This window comes from Stegodyphus dumicola, chromosome X1, assembly GCF_044657685.1.
Source record: "Stegodyphus dumicola isolate Sdum_Otavi_A_Nest chromosome X1, ASM4465768v1".
Lineage (NCBI taxonomy): Eukaryota > Metazoa > Arthropoda > Arachnida > Araneae > Eresidae > Stegodyphus > Stegodyphus dumicola.
This window is the reverse complement of record NC_140780.1, coordinates 47,029,971-47,043,925: the sequence shown is the minus strand read 5'-3', so window position 1 is coordinate 47,043,925 and position 13,955 is coordinate 47,029,971. Positions and strand designations below refer to the sequence as shown.

At 34.4% G+C, this 13,955-nt stretch overlaps 1 protein-coding gene and 1 non-coding gene across 7 annotated transcripts in view; both read right to left on the bottom strand.

The window, feature by feature from the left end:
- Nucleotides 1–13,955, bottom strand: part of LOC118205332 (myocyte-specific enhancer factor 2C-like) — a 523,715-nt gene that overhangs the window by 195,438 nt on the left and 314,322 nt on the right. The gene's annotated exons all lie outside the window — the stretch shown is intronic.
- Nucleotides 9,449–9,521, bottom strand: TRNAL-CAA (transfer RNA leucine (anticodon CAA)). The gene has a single exon. It is a non-coding gene; the product is annotated as a tRNA-Leu (tRNA).

Below are 13,955 nucleotides of genomic sequence, written 5' to 3'. Positions count from 1 at the left end.
TAATATGGAAGTGCATGACGGCAGTGTCTTTTAGGAGCATTTAGAATCCGTCTGTTCAAATTATTTTCAAGAGTTTGGTGGAAGGAGGAAGAGTATGGTACTATACCCTCAAATTTTCAACTTGGTCAAAACTTGGACGAGCACAGGCAGATAGAGCTCGTGTGGTTTGCCCTAATTCAGAAATTAAATATTGCTTCACTTTTTTTTTTTTGTTTATATCAAAGATTATCCTACCATCTCTAATGCGTATGTACGTAAAAGATATAACGTGCTGGTTACATGAGGCTCCGTTTGAATAATCTGAAGACTTTTCTAAATAGGAAATGTAGTAGATAATAATTTATTATAGTCCGAAATGATTGTTTGCTTTAGAAGATATTCTTATGGCGAAAGTTTTCTATAAAAATGAGTAATTATACGCATCAAGAAAACCACGAAAATGCCTATATAGCCATTTCCCCTGGAACCTCTTGTTGTTCTGCGCGGAATAGAATTTATTACGAATTTGCTAAGTTTTAGTGATTCACTCATTGGTTTGCGTGAAATAAGATTTATTTTTTATTATTTACCAAATTTATTCACAACTTACTTTACTTACTTCAAATTACTTCTGTAGAAGAAACTTAAGAAGAATGAAGTTTTTCTAATACTCTAATGGCAAACGAGAATTTTCAACTAAAATATTTGGAATTAATAAAAGCAAACAAGTTCAATAAACAATTTTCCTGAACGTAAAGATATATTTTCATTGCAATGCCTAAAATTTAAGAATTTAAGTGCGACAGGGAAAGGTCATACAGTTGCCTACATATTGTCCAGAACTGTAATTGCTAAACTTGAGGCGAAACTTTTATCAAGGAAGAGCATAATAATAAAGCTTATAAGACAGTGTTCGAAAATCAGCACTTTTATGTCACAGAAAACGTGTTTCGTGCTTTATGCAACTTTTAAGCAATGCTTATAGGGAAGATAATAAAATAAAGTTTCGACGAGTGGCGCAATTGTCTAGACTTTGCAAATTACGTACAAAAATTTGTATTATATGTATTAGATATGGGACAGAACTAGTCAAATTAAGGAAATTATCAAAATCAAAAGCTAATTAAGAAAATAATTCATTCAAAATTGTTTTCGGTTGATTTTAAGTTTTGGACTTGTTAGAGTTTTATGTTTTTAATCAAGTTTACCAACCGTAATTTAAAACAAAAAAAATTAACATTGCTGATTGTTGAGAGTCAAGAAATGTTAATACGTTCCTGTAAGATCATTCTTCTATTAATTATGTTTTTCATTAAAATATACTATAATTATATGCAACATAAGGAAGAAAGAAGTACTAATAAAATACAAAATAATGAATAAATAAAATTTCCCCTTTCCGTAATAATTCAAACAAATGGAAACTTAATGTAACCCATATTAAATTAATATATTTTAATCAATGAGAGTTTTTTAAAAGAGGAAATATTCAAATACTTCGTGCATCGTTAAATGTCACGTAAAAAATATCAGAATTTTTGCTTAATTAAATATTCCAATAAAAATTGTCAGTTTTAAAAACCATAAGTATATTAATAATTCTTAAAATACATATACGTTTTTGTTATGAGTTTATTCTTAAAATATTAAGCGTTTTTATTAAAAAATTAAAATAATTTCATTAATTAAAAATTATTAAATACATTTAATTAATAATTAAATAATTCATTACACTGATTTTCTGCTTATTTTTAGAAATAAGTCGAATTAGTGACGCCTTCGGTTAGCTTTAAAGGTTTCAGTCTCTCAACCTATTACCTGACTTTAAGTTCTTGACGTATAAATAGAACAAGAGCAGCAGATGAATGGGTAAAACTGCATCCATTTTTCCTAATGAGCATTAGCTCTCCTATAGCTAGGGAGAAAAGAAAGACAACGTCTGCACATTCCTTCCTAGTGTGAACTTTTAAATGAAGACGTGCTTGGGACAGGCGAAAAAGAATTTCGGTGTTGCCATTTTATGAAGTAAAATTAGTTAATATTAAAATGAGCCGAATATTTAGATTTCTCTGAGGTTTCCTTCCTGTAATGGATTTATACAGTGGCTGACAAAAAAACTGCATCACCTGCGAAAAAGTGGAAATGTGTGCAAATAATGTGTTTCATGTGTATGTTTTATATAATGGTCATATTATTACAATAAAATAAAATTGTAGGATTAATTTTAATCAAGTTTTATTACTATTAATAAATTATTTACACTTAATTATTCAGAAAAATGAAAAAGAGTGAAAAATGCAAAATTTAACAAAACGTGGAACAAAGTAACTGATACACAAATTTTGTGTTTAACGTAAATTATACATAACTGCTGTCACATTGCGTGTACTTAGATATGTATACACGCATAAGTAGCTCTTCAATATTTAGTAAATCCCCCACGAGATGCGATGACATTTTTGCAACGGTACGGCATAGATATCAACTTCTGAATGTAATCCCGGCCAATTTCATGAATCCAAACCCTAATCATGCTTTCCTGCAGTTTAATTTTAGTAGCAGGTTTCTTAGCCGCACGTTTTGGTACCCATTATATACCAACCGCTTTCAATGGGATTCAGAACAGGACTATTCTCAGGCTAGTCCAAAACTTTAATACTAGATTTTGTCAGATCGGTCTTCATATAAACGAGGGAAAAATTACTTTTGCAATATACATTATATTGTCTTGATGAAAACCTGTAAGTGCAACGAAATCATACATAAGTCAGATCGTACTGACCGATTTTGCTGTATAAATATGATGCAAAGTCCTAATGAAAAATGCAATTTCCAATACGATACCGAATAAATGGCTTTAAAAGCTTTTCCAAGATGTAAGTTTAAATTGATGCATTCAAAGTTACAACAGTAAATTTCAGGCCTTCAATCCCTTTGCTAGATATGCATCGCCGGACCATTTGGCTCGCTGTGAATTTCACAGTAGACAACATACAACCTGTAAGACAAGCTTTACTTTTTTGTCTTCGAATATGAAGTTTACCGTCCGATCCGTATAGGTTGAATTTACAATAACCAGAAAAAATTACTCAGTCTCATTGAGGCTTTTTCATGCTATTTTGCCCAAGAATGTGGCTTCTGAATATTTTTTCTTCTCTAATAAAGGTTTTTTCTTGGTACGGTACACATGCAAACCGCATTTTACAAAGCGTCTTTGGATAGTCTGTGCGCTTACATTAACAGCACAGCCTTTCTCAAATTCAACTTTCGAATCAGCAACGATTACAGAGATAAATCCGTTTTAGATATCGATCGTCAGATTTTGTGTTGCCCCTCTTTCTTCCTGATTCAAGTCTTCTCTTAACATTACCAGTTACGCGCTCCAGTTTTATCGCTCTTGAGATTGTCGATTGATTGCTGCTAATTGTTTGAGCGATCATGAGCGTCAAATACCCTTCTTTGGCTAAAGCAACTCCGCACATGTTTTACCTTGCGTCAACTGAACATATGAGGCCCTCCCTAAAGGGAAATCAGAATGACCATATTCCCCTTTTGCAGCTCTATTTACAGAAATGGTATGACACAATTTTTCGGAAGCGCCTTATGATGAAATATGAATGTGGAGTGATCTCATACCTTGATTTGCAGGAGCTACTATAATTTTACGTGAACAAAATAATGTATTAATACTATAAAATGTTAATTTTTCTAGGTGATAATTTTTTTTTTTTTTTTTTTTTTTTTTTGTCTGCTGCTATATATACACGGCTGGTCATTGAAGCTGCTAACACTATGAAGGCGGCATTCAGCAAACGTCAAATTTACATGAAATGTACTATATGCTGGGATACGCAAGTAATTATCCTTCCATCGCATGCGTCCAAAGTTGGTATAAGTAACGCCATCTACATAAATCGGGGCATTGCACATTAGTTTTCCATTCAGAAATCGCACTTGAACCTTGATTTCTTGTGCAAAGCTCGTGCCACGGCAGGATAGGGGCTTAGGGCTTATCGGGACTACAGTCTACAGTTTATTGTTCCGTGATTCTGATGCTCGAGTCGGTCGGGATCCTATGACTGTTAGGCGGATATGGAATTGATGGTTCCAGGAAGGTCATACAAAATACCATGCAGGATCTCAGCTGTCGCAGGGCAAAATTGCCCCAGAGCACATGTATGCTGTTCTGTTGGTCTTCTGGATCGTACAGCCATGTCACGTACCCTGAATCAAGAACTTGGTTAGGGTGCAGAACGAAAAACGTCCGCAGACAAAGTGCGACGACATCTACAGTACCACAGACTGTCGGCATGGCAGCCATTGTTGCGGCTCCCTTGAAGCTGCAGCAGAGACAGGCGTGCCTACAGTGGTGCAACGAATGATAATACAGTACACAGAAGTTGCATGACGTCATCTTTTCTGACGAATCACGGTTCTATGTACAGCATCGTGATGGACGCATCCGTGTGTGAAGGCGCCAAAGCAAATGAACGATGCTAGTTTGCATTCGTCATCGTCATACGGGCCCAGACCCTGGCGTACTGGTACGCTTTGCCATTAAGGTACTCATCCCCGTCACCTCCTGTTCGCATAGCCGGTAATGTGGATAGCTGCCGTTACCTTTCTGACGTATTAAAGTCCGTCGCTGTGCGTTGGATAATAAACGACCGCATGTTGTCCTTGCTGTCCTTACCTTCCTCGATACAGAGGGTGTTTGCTTGTTGCCATGTCTAGCACTTTATCCAGATCTCTCACCCACTGAGAACATCTGGTTGCCGAGAGACTGGCAAGCCACCACTCGCAACCACTATGTTTGATGAACTCTGGCGTCGCACTGAAGCGGCATGGAATAAAGTATCCGTATATTTCATTCAAGCTCAGTTCGACTCTATGCCTAGCTGGATTACACCAGTTTTTGCTTCCAGAAGTAACAGCTCTACGTACTGAAATCTGCACGCTGTGTGTCTTATACCACCTTTTGAAAATATAAAATCATGTTTTGCTGCCATTACAATTGTATACGTACAGCAAATAAGATTCTGCTATCTGCTTTCCTTTCTCGTGTAGTAATTTTAATGGCTAACAGTGGAGACAGAATATACATCAATATACCTGGACTTCAGTAGCTTTAACTGAAAATGTTATTTTTTATTTTTAAACTCTAGACCAACGGTTCTCAACCGGTGGTACGTAAGAAAAAAATAGGTGGCATGCAAAGAAGCAAAGTATTTTTAACGATCAAATTCAAAAATCTCTTAAACAATCGATAGGTTACAAGAACAAAAACAATTGATAACAATTGTTTTTGTTTTTTGTCTTAAAGAACAATTGATAGAAATTTCCCGTGATCAATCTCTAACTGAAGATTTCGAAAATGACACTTTTGTTAACGTTTGGCTGAACGGAAAAAAAAAAAAGAATTTAAAGGCATTTCAAATAAAGCTATCAAATTTGCATTGTCTTTTTGCACAACCTGTTTGCATGAACAAGGAGTTTTTCCATGTGATATATGAAATATAAATATAGACCAAAATTAAAAGTGAATCCTAATTTGCCGTTAAAGCTAAATGAAATAAGACCTTACATAAAGAAATTGATCTCTCTTAAACAAACCCAAATTTCACACTAAATTTTAGAATTAAAATGTTATAACCGGAATTTAGGTAGTTAAAACGGCAATCAATTTTTAATCTAATAGTTTTTATAATAGAAACTTTTTATAATAGATTAATAGAAAGAGCCAATAGGTTGTGCGAATGGCTATATATATATATATATATATATATATATATATATTTAATATTTCTATTGAGAAATTGAAAAATAATCATTGTAAAATGTAGTGGTGGTACTAATGTTTTTCGGTTTTTGTTTAGATGGTACACTTAAGTCAAAAGGTTGAGAACCGCTGCTGTAGACAAAGAAAATAGGCTTTGACATTTTTTTGAACTTAAAGAATAAGATGCTCTGCTATAAAACTACACCCTTCGTAAAAACTCTTCGTGAATTTAGAATTCGAAAACATAATAATTAATTAATAAATTAAAGCATAAAATATTAATTAACACAACGTATTCCTTTACGATTTCTGATGTATGATTTCCGATAAGGGTGCCTATAACCGTGCTAATTTTAACCTTTTACCTTTTTAATTAATTTTCGCTAAGAAGTAGCCTAGTAAAGAATAAATAGTACGATAGCGTGAAAGACTATATTTGCACGTATTGCATTCAGGAATCTTAGCATCAAGGAAAAACAGCATAACATTAGTTACCTGTTTGAGCGAAAGTACAACAAAATCTTGTAACTTTTCCAAATTTCAGATGTAATTCGAAATTTTTATAAAAGAAATACCAAGGTACTGTTGAAGTAGATTAACAAAACTTCCAAATCAGTTGGCTAATTGAGAATTTCTCTATTGTTAGATATAAATAATAAAAGAAAGTAATTTTTTTACTACTGAAATGTGGTTTAGAGAGTTTGGGTTAAAATCCCAAACGCTTATTCAACACATGATTTTTACTGTTACAGAAGTGGTAAAAAATCATTTGTCGTTATTCTTTTTGTTAAATTACGTTCTATTTCGAAACTCCCCTCCTAAAATTAAGAGACGGAATTTTGATAATATCTATACAAAAATCGACATAAATCTAAAGTTTATGTGAGTATTTTATGTAAAATTTATGTTCTTGTTATTCCTTCTCTAGCCGTCTTTTCTAAAGAATTGTCCACTTGTTAACATACGCATGCAGTAACACAAAGACACGGGCCCACCAGCGGCCGAGCGGAAAAGTCGCTGAACACTGGTAGTTCGGTCCGAGGTTCGAATCCCGCGAACGGGCTGGCTGCATGGGCGTTTTCGTGGTTTTCCCCATGTGTAACGTGCATACGAGCCAGTTTCCCTTAGAAAGTCCTCCACGAAGGCATCCCTTCCCTTAGGCAGATAGCCCTCGAGGCTTTGCCATAATCACACACACAGAAACTCTAAGAAAAACTGATGACTTTGAGAGCACCGATTTCGAAACTTTCGAAAATTTTATTAATTACTCTTTTTACAAATTACATAGCGAAATGAAACATAATGAAGAGTGTTTAGGGGTTTAAACAAAGGGCATACATAACTCATCGAAAATCCTGAAAACTGTTAAGAATCCTTAACATCCACAAGGTTTAAGTGATCAACAGATCTTACTCAATACTAGAAACCAGTAAGTATGTGTTTCAGAGGTATCAAATAGAAGGGAGTTTTATGATCACAATAAGCTGTCTAATGCGCTTTTGTAGTCTAAAGAAATATTTGACATTCTTTCTTGCGAAACAATAGTTCTAAGCCTAAACAGCTGTCTGAGAATGTAGTTTCTGCATCGAAGTTTTTAATGAAATTCTTTTGTATTAAAAGATAAGTTGCATGAAATAACTACAGGCAGCGTTGAAGCTCCAAGATTTGATTATAGCTGAAATTCTTAAATAATTAAGAAATAATGTAACACAGACATACGTACTCGTCTTACCTTGAAAAAACTAGAAATACGTGTGTATGTTTTAATGATAAAATGAAATTGAATGCTATAGAACTCTATATCCAGATTCAGATACCGAAACACGATCTATCCGAACCACTTTTCGTTGCTAGCTCATTTCTGTTTACCAGTAACTCGCGGACGTGATGAGAAACTTCTGTTTTCAGAAAATAATGTTACACATTTTTAATGCATTAAAATAAAGTTTTTGATTTCCTTTGAAGTAAGCATTTACTTAGTCTTCCATTTAGAATAAGTATTTGTAATGCATGTAAGTAATTAGCATTTTTCTTTTACAATGGGAAAATCATGTCACACAAGTAATGAGACACTTCTCAGGTTGTAAATAAACTTATCTGTAACAAATACAATATGGCATTTATGGGATTATTTTGCATCAAAACACGATTGGTAATACCTGAGGTATCTTTGCATTTTTCAACAAAGGTTTTTTTTTTAATTTATGGAATTATAGTAATTTATTATTATGGATTTTTCAAGAAAGCCTATGTGATTAGAAATTTATCAATGAAATTTATCAATCTGTTCTTAATTTGCAGCTAGAAAATGCGATAGCTACCAGAAAGCTTGCTAAACTGTCTCATTTACACAGATTATCACTTTCTGATATAATAAAATGTTATTCAAAGCTTAAAAGGATTCACAAAGAAAGAGCACTTCGGAGACACGCCAAGGTGTCCTAAGCACAAAATATTGTATAAAATAATCTGAGACTTCCTAAACATGCAGAGTATTTATTAGTCGAAAGAATCCGTACAGCTGCCGGGTGGTAAGTTAAAAATTCTAAACCAATTGAATTAAAAAAAAAAAGTCAGGTTTCTTTCCCAAACTTTATGAGGAATAAAGAGTTATGAATACTGAAATAGGGTGAAATTTCCCGAGAAAAGCTAACTTAATATACTTCTTAACCTGAATTCCAAATTTTATTTACAGACAAAGACACTGAGGATATTGCCATGAATGTATGGCTTCGGCTGCTGATTAAAAGTCTTGAAATATTCAAAGAATCTGATTAAGGTTCAGATATAAAACCTATCGAGTATAGCTGGAAAAAACAGAGCATAAAATCCACTGATAAAATGTTCTTTGAAACAAAAGCTGAATTTAGAAATGTAGAAAGAAGAAAAATGACATTGGAAGTAACACACATTCTAGCGGAGGCCATGGTCCGAAAGGTATAAACATTACAGTGTGCGATTAATTTCAACTGCAATATGGCCTCCAAATTAAAAAAAAATCTGACAACACGGCGAGCCTTGCACTTGGCGTATGAATAGATTACATCTATATATGCACGTTACACTAACATAAATGGGTTTCCGGTCAGGTTAGGTTAAATTATTTGAATATAGGAATTTAAGTCTGGTGATAGCGGTTTTAAACTCTCAGTCGTGAATACGGCTTCCTAGCTTTCCGGAATCTCAAATATGCATTCATATGTCTTCCTACACCAAACAACTATCACTTCGTACATCTACAGAGAGTGTTTACATATTTTTAGAACGATTTCGAAGCCGTTTAACTAATGTTTAAAATGTAAAGAGCAGTTTTTTTAAATGTTTGATCTCATAGCCTTTTTTCAGGACTGTAAGTCTGCATCGTTATTTCCATAACAGAAGGGCTCTTCGTAATATTTCAAGCGGTATTCATTTCTGTACCTCGTCTACTAGAGTCCATTAATCGTGATGGTTTTGCGCTTAAAACGAGCTCTTTTCAAGAGACCAAAGGCACAATAGTTCATAGCTGAAACTTCGCAAGAATTTTGAAAAGGAATAGATGCAATGCCTATATCAGTCTTCATTTTCTCAAGGAATGCAGTTATACATCTCGAAGTATGCCTTGTTGTTTTGTCTTTGTTGTGAAGTTTTACATTCTGAATTGTAGAGACATTAGGTTATTTCAAAACAATAGAGATAAAAAATTAGCAATGCCCTCGCCGAGACTCGAATCACGGACCTCTCGAATTTGCGTCGAGCGTGCTGACCACTACACTACGAAGGCATACTAAGAAGGCGGGAGAAATACCTTATATGCTCCCTCTTTTAAAGGGCGACTGGGGTTTTAGGGGACCCAATCGCCAAATCCAGATGGTAGAGAGTCATCATCTACCACCATTTTTAGTTCGGGCGCCACTGTAAAGACATTAGGTTATTTCGAAGCAGGAAAGATCAAAAATAAGCAATGCTCTCGCCAGGACTCGAACCACGGACCTCTTCGAATACGCGTCGAGCGTGCAGACCACTACACCACGAAGGCACGCTAAGAAAGCGGGAGAAATACCTTATAAAGTCACTGGGAAAAGTAAGTGGAATTTCTTCTGTGAATATCGGACGTAAAACTTTTTCTCGACAGTACGTTGAGTTGATTTTAGCACTTTTTTCCACGCTTTTTATATTTACCATTGCAAGAGAATCATGAGACAATCATGATTCTCTTGGAATTCGTCCTTCCTGAAACTTTCTTTGTATTGACGGAACCAGGATCGTACATTTTTTTTAACTCTTTTTTTTTTTTTTTCAAGTCATTTAAGTAAACTCATGCTTCCTCAAGGGTCATAGTGTATTTCTACGTATCTCCTCCTAAATGGCTTTCATACAGGGTTCTACAAACTGTTCTGCGTTACGTGTCTCGGCAAAAGTTAGTGAAATTTATGTTTTTTAAGTTGTAAATCTTAATTTATTATTTTATTTATTGTTATTACAGATATCTTTAAAGACTGCAATCGATTTCTGGGTCGGCGGATTTTCTCTTGTTTCCAATGATTTAACTTTAGAAACATTAGAAAAAGTACGTACCTTTTTTTGGGTATTGGTTGGAGTCTTCTTTCCATGCAGACGCAATGACTAGCGGTTTTTCCTTTTCCGATTAATAATGTTGCTTATTTCGCACTTAGAAAATTTAATATCATGCATTTCACTACGTTTTCCAATTATGGAATAGGCATATTTTTCTTCGGTAAGAGCAAAAATATGTCCTTCAAGCCACAGCTTGTTTACATGCGGCATTTTGAAAGAAGAATAAATTTAAAAGTACCAGACACATAGAGAAACTGAAGGAGGATTGCACTCTCCAGGGAAAACAAAGAATAGTATAGAATGATCTCGTAATATTTGAATAACGTGCCTGCCTTTACGTTTCTCGCTTCATTACTGTAGTTAATGACAACCCTAATGTTTAAAACTGTTAAATAACGTGGTATTTTGGGTATTAGGGCAATATTTCTAAATCAGTTAATTTTTTAATAAAATTTTCGTATGTTGCTTAATATATAATTCCATTGAAAATAAACATGTTCTTTAACCTCAGCAAATTATCTCTACTTTTCCAGGACTTAGATTACATAAGTTAAGGAATTTTCATGAATATTATTGCCATGGTAGAATTTCCATTTCTGGAATAAAAGTAAATTACACGGAATTGTCAGTGGCATAAACGACCGCGACGTCATTTTTGAAACTATTTTATATGCTGTAAAGATAATACGTAATAACTCTACCTTAGGTAAAACTGTTAAAAAACTACCTAGTTTTTTAATCTGAAATGGTAAAATGCAATTTTATGTTTGTTGCATGAGAAAATAAGTATCTCCGAACACGTCATGTTGCTAAAGCGGACAACTTAGCCTATGTCGTATACACACTATGGTATTATTTACGCAAAATACTGTCACGCACAGACATTTACTAGTAAAAAATAAAGTAAAAATTTCTCAAGTATGTAAAAACCAGCAAGCATTTTTATTTTTGCTTCCAAGTTACTGATAACTTTATTTCTGAAGAGTTTATCAATTAGTGTGCAAAGGCAACATCATATAATGGGGTTAGATACCACAGACGGTGATTTCTTATTTACGTTTAATTAAAAATTAGCTAATTTCACACCACTGTTAAGTTCCGTGTGGATTCTGTTATAAGATAGCAGTTTTATTATTTCCATTCTCTTTATCTTATTTTGTTATTCAATACATTTTACTGTTTCCGTTGACTTTTGATGATAATAATAATATTTCCGTGCAATCTGCAATCGCTTTCTATACGTCAGTAAAATCAAATTTATTTCTTTCAGGCTGATTGCATTTTGGAAGACGTTTCGTAGATCTTTTCTCTTAGAAAATACTTTTTACCCTTTCAAAAAGAATGTTTTCAGAGCAATATTAAACTTTAATAAGTGAGCATACAACGTATTAATGAGAAAAAGGAAAGAAATTAAAAATAGGAAAAGTAAGATGCGAAAAACTGATTTAAAAATAATGCGCAAAAACAATGGAATCTAGCAAATCTGTATCATCTGTCTTCTGTTAGTTAGAATAAGAGAAATTTATTTTCTAAAACATATGATAAAAGACATTCTGTGCCTATGCTTAACTGAAAATTTAAAAGCTGGTGTGTATCTTTGTGGTCTAACGGTTTTGATGTTTACCTCGAGAGCGGATGAGCTGTGTATTCAGTTCAAGTAGCGACAAGTATACAGCTGTTACCAACATTTAAGTTATATAATTATGCCACTAATGTTACTTCTTAGTTACTTTCTCCTCGCAGAGACGAAGAAGAAAAAAAAAAAAAAAAAAAAAAAAACCCTCCCAAGCTTAGCAGAGGCTTTTGCAAAAAACCTAGCAACCAATAGTTGGAAAGGCTTTGAAATGAGTCGACGTGTTGCTTCTTCGCCTAGATCCCGTTTATTAAAGTAGCGAAATGTATTTTGTTTCCTTTTTTTCTCCCCCTTTAGGCTTTACCTGATGTCTCCGGTGGCTTCCTGGGTTATAGGAATGTCGGCGTAGCCCTGAAAGCGCTGGGTGTGGTCCGGGTCTCTTAATTGATAAATGGCATGCAATTACTTGATCGATCCCGCGGTTGTCCCGAATAATCGTTCCAACTTTTTTCCCGGAATGCCACGTACACAGCTAAGTATGTGGTTTCGGTTCCGTTTAACAATCGATGCGTTGGGGTTACCCTCGGCTGGAAAGGAGGGGAGGGGGGTTTGTTCAACGGCTCATCTGGAGTGGAGGTGACACGTACGGGGCCAAGGTCGCACGCGCACTGGAGACTATAACATGGATGTGGCGATTTGAGCAGAATCAACTCATGTTTGTGGAACAGGAGGGTGCCCGTTGTTTTCGTCTTTTACGCGAGATGAAGGCAAAAATCGAGGTCGTTGGCGACCTACATTTTACCAAAAATCTTTTTACCTTTTTGCTTAAGTAAGTTCATTTCATGGCACGAAAGACGCGTGATTGATTGGCATTTGACACTTTTTTAAACACTTAGGCCATTACCCATTTTGTTAGTCTTATCGTGAATAACAGACAAAGAAAGGCTCAACTGGTAACTCAGCAAGTACAACAGATGACATTGTCAAAAAACAAATTTGAACAAAAGCAATTATATTAAAGAAAAAAAAAAAAAAAAAAAAAAAAAAATTACGATGTGAGATTGATCAGGTAAAAGAATTTGGCACTGACAAGTAAACAATGACGTTTCTCATGCTGAAGAAAAGACACAATTGGAAAATAAAGTTTTCCACACAAATACTTGGAAGCTTAAAAACAAAAAGAGTACACCGAATGAGGAGAATCCGTGGAAAAAACACAAGAACAATGATAAACCGCTTGGAACGTTTTCACTCAAAAAAATTTCAATAAACTTTTCCAATAAACATTTTACAGTCTTTGAAGGGGTCGGGCTGATTTATTGCTATTGGAATGTTTACTATCTTTCTGGTTATCGTAAAACAGCATTCAAGCAAAACCGGAATTAAACGACAATGAATTCCACAATTCAGAAAAGATTAACACGTTTCAATTACGCAGAATAGGGCATTTTCTTAGGGCGTTGATCAAGTGTATTATGGTATGCAAATCAATCTCGTTGAAGCTTGAGACAATATAAAATAGGAATTTCTCTCTTTGGCTTAAAAATCAACTTCTGTTAAATTTCCAGCGTAATAAACCCATCGTTAGTAAAACTGGCCATTGGTCAAAAAAAGCATAAAATTACCTTTCTAGAGAGGAGTAGCATTTAGCATTTAGAGCATATACTGCTACAGACAGACTGTTTGGTTGTTTACGATAAAAGAGTCAAAGGTTATATGTCTACCATAGAGAGAAATAAACTTTTTGAAGGCTTTCTTAAGCATGTATTTATTCATGTCGCGCATTGAGAAAACCTGACAGGACTTATAAGCCAACTTTTCTAGCTGCCGGCAAAAGTTCATTAGTACCTCGCATATTTGGATAACCTTGTATGTTCTAATGAATAAATATTTTATAGGATGAGACACTAATAACATAAGAATCTCAAGCCTTTTTATTAATAAATAATCTCAATTAATAACATAAATCCAATGTCTTATGAATGTGAATGGCGGAAACTTGTTAATAACTTAATTCCTATACGACGCGGGTTACTATGTTCAGCTTATTAGAAACATGGAAAATCT